This window comes from Nelumbo lutea, chromosome 4 (assembly GCF_056320005.1).
Source record: "Nelumbo lutea isolate HS-2025 chromosome 4, American lotus-T2T, whole genome shotgun sequence".
Classification (NCBI taxonomy): Eukaryota; Viridiplantae; Streptophyta; class Magnoliopsida; order Proteales; family Nelumbonaceae; genus Nelumbo; species Nelumbo lutea.
This window is the reverse complement of record NC_142687.1, coordinates 25,218,825-25,224,824: the sequence shown is the minus strand read 5'-3', so window position 1 is coordinate 25,224,824 and position 6,000 is coordinate 25,218,825. Positions and strand designations below refer to the sequence as shown.

Here is a 6,000-nt window from a genome sequence, read left to right as displayed (position 1 = left end):
TGTTACAGTAACGGAAGGATAAAACGAAGAAAAAGTCCTGCTGTGGGGTCTTCTTAATTCTAAAAGGAAAAAGAGAGAGATCGATGACATTTGTTGTAAGCATGTAAACAAAAAAAATATATATAATGCAACAATATATTTGATCCTCTAGCATTCAATTCAAAAGAAAATCATAATTTCCCATAAGGCTGTGTCTGGAAAAGATGTAAATATGTAGAGTGTAAAACAGTTCATATAAATTGCATATTTGGATTAGTTTTGCATTGACGAATTTACCTTTTTACCAAACAGACTTTTAGCTGTAATGGGTGCAAACATAAATCCCAATAAAGCACATGCTTTTTTTTTTTTTATCAAAAGCCCACTTGAATGCAAATTTACTTTTTTTTTGTTGATGTACTTTTACATCCTATTATCAATGTAAATATACATTGGTCTGTCATTTATTAATGTATAAATGTAATGTTGCCAAATACAGGCAAAAATGAACCAAAGTGCAAATTTACCCTAAACCGGGATTTACACTCCATTTGCATCTTTTCCAAATGCAGCCTAAATAAATTTATAAGATAACAAAGGAAAAAAAAGAGGTGCAAAAGAAAGTACATAGATGTAATGGTGTCAGCCACCATAATCAAGAGAAATTCTATAATAAAGCTAAAGAAAAAGGGGTTAGTAGATTGTGGGCGCTATTAGATCAGTTTTTGACAAACTAATTTTCTTTATGAGGGCATTTGGATGGTTGATAAAGAAAATTAAATGACAATTTAGACAATTGCATCATTTTAAATGTTCTTTAATGGCAATTAATTAGTTTTATATTAGGGGTTATACTTGATAAAGACAAATTTTGGGCCCTAATATCAATAAAAACAATCTTTTTAATATAATTTATAAAATATGTTAACTGTTTTAAAAATATATCAAAAAATAGCAAAAACATTGTTCATCTTCTTCTTCTTCTAAACCACCAATACCATATTCTCTTTAACCTTTAATTTTAAAACCTCGGGCTCTTCTTCACTACTATTGACCGTTGTGCCTGACGCAACAACTTAAACCTTAAATACTCAAAATGAAAATGGATAGTGCACCACCTCACCTCACCTGTTTTAGATTCTAAAATGGAATTTGTGGAATCTTGACTCAAAGACCGGTGATGGTTAAAGCTACATAAACCACACCACATTCTTTTTTATATACTCAACAATAGAGGAAGATGAAGAAGACGACAAAGACAAAGAGGGGGCGATTTTAGTTCAAATTACAAGTTTGGATTTGGGTGAGGGGTGTGTTTCCTGTTTCCCATGACGCCAAGGCTTAGTTTCCAGTGTGCTGTAATGACTGATGCCCAACGATTTATAACGTGGAATTTGGATAGAGACATGGTCTTGTGCGCTTTTAAAATAGAGTGAGGAGAGAGAGATGATCCGAGCCTGGGAAAGGAGATGAACATGGAGGATAGAGAGACAGTTGATGTTCCCCAAATTCCATTTTACAACCACTTTTGGGTTGAATTCGGTGGTTTGAAGGAGGAATGAGATGAACCATGTTTTTACCATTTTTTGGATGGTTTTTAAAAGAATTTACCCTATTTGTAGAAATTATGTTAAAATATTATTTTATTGATAATAAAACCCAAAAGTTGCCTTATAAGCTATAATACCTTTATATTAAATTGGCACATTTTGAAAATTAAGTGGCTATTTGACATCGTTGCAACGACATCACATCAGTGCCACATAAAGAAAAGGTGCTCCATGAAACGAGCATTTGTTTAGAACCGTTTTTCCATACAATACAGTACTTCAAGCCGCACTTTAGAAATTGAGAAGCCATAGCTTTGAGCAATGCCAAATTTGACATTTCTTGGAGCTATAGCTCCTTGTTGCCTAGGGCAGTAATGTGGCACTGGATAATGGGTACCAATGCTGAAAACGTTTCTTGGAGCAATGGTACCAAACAGAAAATATTAGTGTTGCTCATAAATGCCCTGCTTGGCAGCAACGATTCCAAACAAAAATAAAGGCAACACCATCTTCTCAAAAAACGGTGCTGCTGCAGCATCCATGCCCAACATATACTAAGCTAAGTGGATTTACATGTTTTGGAGTTCGGGGACCAAAAGTGAGACTAATCCAAATTACAGGTACTTGTCTGCAATTTCACCAAACCTTTACGCAAAACAACGTTTCCGACGCTCCCCGTTGGCTTTTGCTGCTCTGCAACCCGAATCAAGCAACGAAATAGTAAACAAATTCGATTCTGTGAACTAATATAGGCAAGGAAATTCGATTTTTATGATCAGAAATCGCAGATTAACTTGTCAAGCATGAGCATGGAGCCCTTCAACAGGTACTCCATTAAGATTTGGCACGTCGTAACTCGTAACTTCTGATTTTTCTTATAATTCCACGCTAAGTCTCTCAGTGATCAACCATTGATTTCATGGTTCTGCAACTGCTCAATTCATGATTCCCAATGAACCCATTGAGATCCTTGAAGGGTTTACTTTTTTTTTTTACTTATGAATATCCCCGCCAATTATTTTGATCAGGTTAGTGAAGCTAGCTGCACGGGCGTTTTACGATGATATTACGATGAAAGGCGACAACCTGCCCAAGAGTGGGAGGAGCGATAACAGAGGAATGGCAGTGGTCATCCTCAATGCTCTTACAAGGTGATTTCACTCTCTCTCTCTCTAAATTTTCAGCGATTTGATGACATTCTACAATCGCAAATCCCCTTCAAAGATATCTTTCTTTCTTTCGTTCTTAGGAGTAGCGATTGAACGACCACACAGTGCTAATAATTAGCAGCTAAATTAGAATTAGCTCTAAGTTGATGGTTCTGCAAGTGCTATGGAGTGGCCGGATTTTGGTCAATGCAGATTCTATTATAGGTGTAATATATCTAGTGATATGCATGTGTGCATCATATTCCCTTCTCATGCCCATTCGATTGACCGCACAGACATGCTGAGAGCACTGCAGTAGAGTTCTTCAAAGGTTCTGTCGACATAAACGGAACATTGAACAAAGAAGAACATACTAAATAGTGTTGTTTCTCACGCTGAATGTGACTGGCTGCTATCAAACTCGGCCATGTCTTATTTCAACTAATCTGCATTGGCTGCAAGAGTCGTGTTACTCTATGCTCCATGTAGACTTATCTGTTAGATAATAAGCCACCATCTCCTTCTCTTTCCATTTTTCCGACAAGATTGTAACTAATAGAAAAAAAAAACCTAGGCACATCTTAGGACAGCCCTTGTAAACCAAACATGTTCTTCATGCACATGAAACTATGTTACTGTACTAGGTTCAAAAAAGATGGAGAAAGCACATTAGTTTATGACTTTATGTGTTTTTCAACTCCACTGTTTCAGAAGACATTGAGCATTTAATTATGCATTTCTATACAACAATGGCAATTAAACAATGGACGTCCTTACTTCATAGGACGAGGCAGTATTATATTCTAAATAACAAATTGTCATTTTTTATGAGTACGATGATTTTTCATTTTTCATTAAATGATAGTTAGGAAACTAAGAGATAACTCAATGCGATCTCTTCTGTTACCTTGGTTCAATAATTCATAACAAAGGGGAGATTGAGGAGGATACCACTCATACAATTAGAGTAGAATGGACAAAATGGAGGGGTGAATTTATGTGCTAAGCGAATACCACACTTTTGCTAAAAGGAAAATTTATAAAACAGCTGTAAGGCCAGCTATGTTATATGGAGCAGAGCGTTGGGCAGTCAATAAGAAACATCATGTCCAAAAAATGAGTGTGACAGAAATGCTTATGCTTAGGTGGATGAATGGTAAAACTAGAAAGGATGGAGTCAGGAATGAAGTCATATGAAGGAACTTAGGAGTAGCTCCAGTAGGTGATAAAATGAGAGAAAGTAGACTCAGGTGGTTTGGTCATGTGCATAGAGGACCGTCTACGGCACCCGTTAGAAGAAGTGATCTGTTACAAGTTGAAGGGGTGAGAAGAGCAAGGGAAAGACCAAAAAGGACTTGGGTGGAACTAGTAAGAAACGGTTTAAGGACCCATAATTTGATGGTGCGTACAACATTGAACATAATGGAATGATGAAATGTGATCCCTGTAGCCAATCCCATATAGTTGGGACAAGGCTCAGATGATGATGATGATGGTTAGGTGCACTTTAGGAATGGAACATATTTATTTGCACTTGCAGTTGATACCAACCATTTTTTGTGCAACACAATCAATAGAACTTAATTAATTATATAAGGAAGCATCCTTGCTGTTAGTGGAACTAATAGAAGGAAACAAGTAGAACCTAAAAAAAAACAAGAACAAATACAACTATCAGAGTATAAGAAACAAACATCCATAGGCTGACTATTACATAAGGACTTAATCGCCTATAGTTTGATGTTTGTGACCCTGGACCTGGCGTCCCCCATAAAAGAGCAGGCCTTTCAACGAATCTACTAGGGAAATAGCAGATCTGAGAACTTGCTTATAAATAAAGCAGATCATTTATCATAAAAAAGCAGATCTGAGAACTTGCTTATAAATAAAGAAGATCATTTATCATAAAAAACAGGTCTGAGAACTCCCCTGAATCACTTTATGAGGCATTCAGATATGTGGCTAATGCTCTATCCAATCTGTTACCAATCTATGGTCACTTTCTACTATCAGCATCCCTACCCAATCATGTTGCACAGCCAGCTTTAGACCTTTTTAAGAAAGCCAACAGTTCAACCCTAATCATTTTTTTATCAGAAAATAAAATTTACTTTATTAGAAGATAGATGAAAAAGTTACATTCAGATTAAGACACTGCCAGCCCAAAATAAACATAACAAAATTACAATGAAGCTCAAAACAGTTGTTGTCTGAAGACCCATTTCTTAGCAAGGGAATCATCCATCCCATTTGCAGTCCATAGGGTCTCAAAAACTCGAGACAGTTTCTTCATGATCTCTAAAGGCATCCCCAGTACCTGACAGAACAGGGTGGCCTGGGTAATTCCTTGACAACCATGCTTCTCATCACTTATGCTCACATCTTTTTCTTCCCTTTTGAGGCTTCAATTAGCACCAATCAATTTTTCTCCCAATGAATAGGTTCTGTCCACCCACCCTAATAGTATTTATAGTTTTAGTTAAAAGAAGGCTACAATGACTAATATGCCCTTATAGGGGGCTAACACATAAAACTGCATAAATAACTTAAAAAAGCCACTCAAAAGGGACCCAACAAGTGTGTTGTGGTCCCTACTTCCCATCTAAACAAAAATAACTAATAAACTTTCACAAATCTGCCCAAAATCCTCAACACCCCCTAAAATTAGGAGTAAATGTCACACATTTCCAATTTGTGTAGGTCATGTTCAAGCTTGTTCTTTGCAACCCCTTTGGTGAAGACACCATCTAACTGTAATTCAGAGGAGACATAAGGTAGGCAAACTTTTCTGGTTGTCATCCTTTCTCTTATGAAGTGTCTATCAACCTCAATGTGCTTTGTCCTATCATGTTGAACTAGATTGTGGGTAATATTGATTGCAGCTTAGTTGTCACAATATAACATCATGGGCTCCCCAGCTTTTATTCCAATCTCAGTCAGCAAGGATCTAACCCAAAGTAGCTCTGAAACACCATGGACCATAGATCTGTATCCGGCCTCTGCACTTGACCTAACCATCACCAACTGTTTTTTACTCTTCCATGAAACTAGATTTCCTCCCATAAAGGTGCATACCCCTAATGTGGGTCTCCTGTCATTTGGACAACTTGCCCAATCTGCTTCTGTATAGGACTCCGGTTTTAAATTCCCATGGTCTGAGAATAGAATCCCTTTGCTAGGATGCTTCTTCAGGTATGCAAATATTAATATCCTATCAATGGCTTTCCAGTGCTGAACCTGAGAAACATGCATATACTGACTCACAACACTAACCACATAGGAAATGTCTGGGCGTGTCATACATAAATATAGTAGTTGGCCTA

At 37.0% G+C, this 6,000-nt stretch overlaps 1 long non-coding RNA gene across 1 annotated transcript in view; it reads left to right on the top strand.

Moving 5' to 3' along the window:
* The first annotated feature begins 2,054 nt into the window (after positions 1-2,054).
* LOC148854721 (uncharacterized) overlaps positions 2,055-6,000 on the top strand; it is a 46,331-nt gene continuing 42,385 nt past the window's right edge. Inside the window, exons 1-2 of the long non-coding RNA XR_016112694.1 lie at positions 2,055-2,355; positions 2,558-2,680. This is a non-coding gene — a long non-coding RNA (uncharacterized LOC148854721). The remainder of the gene's footprint in view (positions 2,356-2,557; positions 2,681-6,000) is intronic.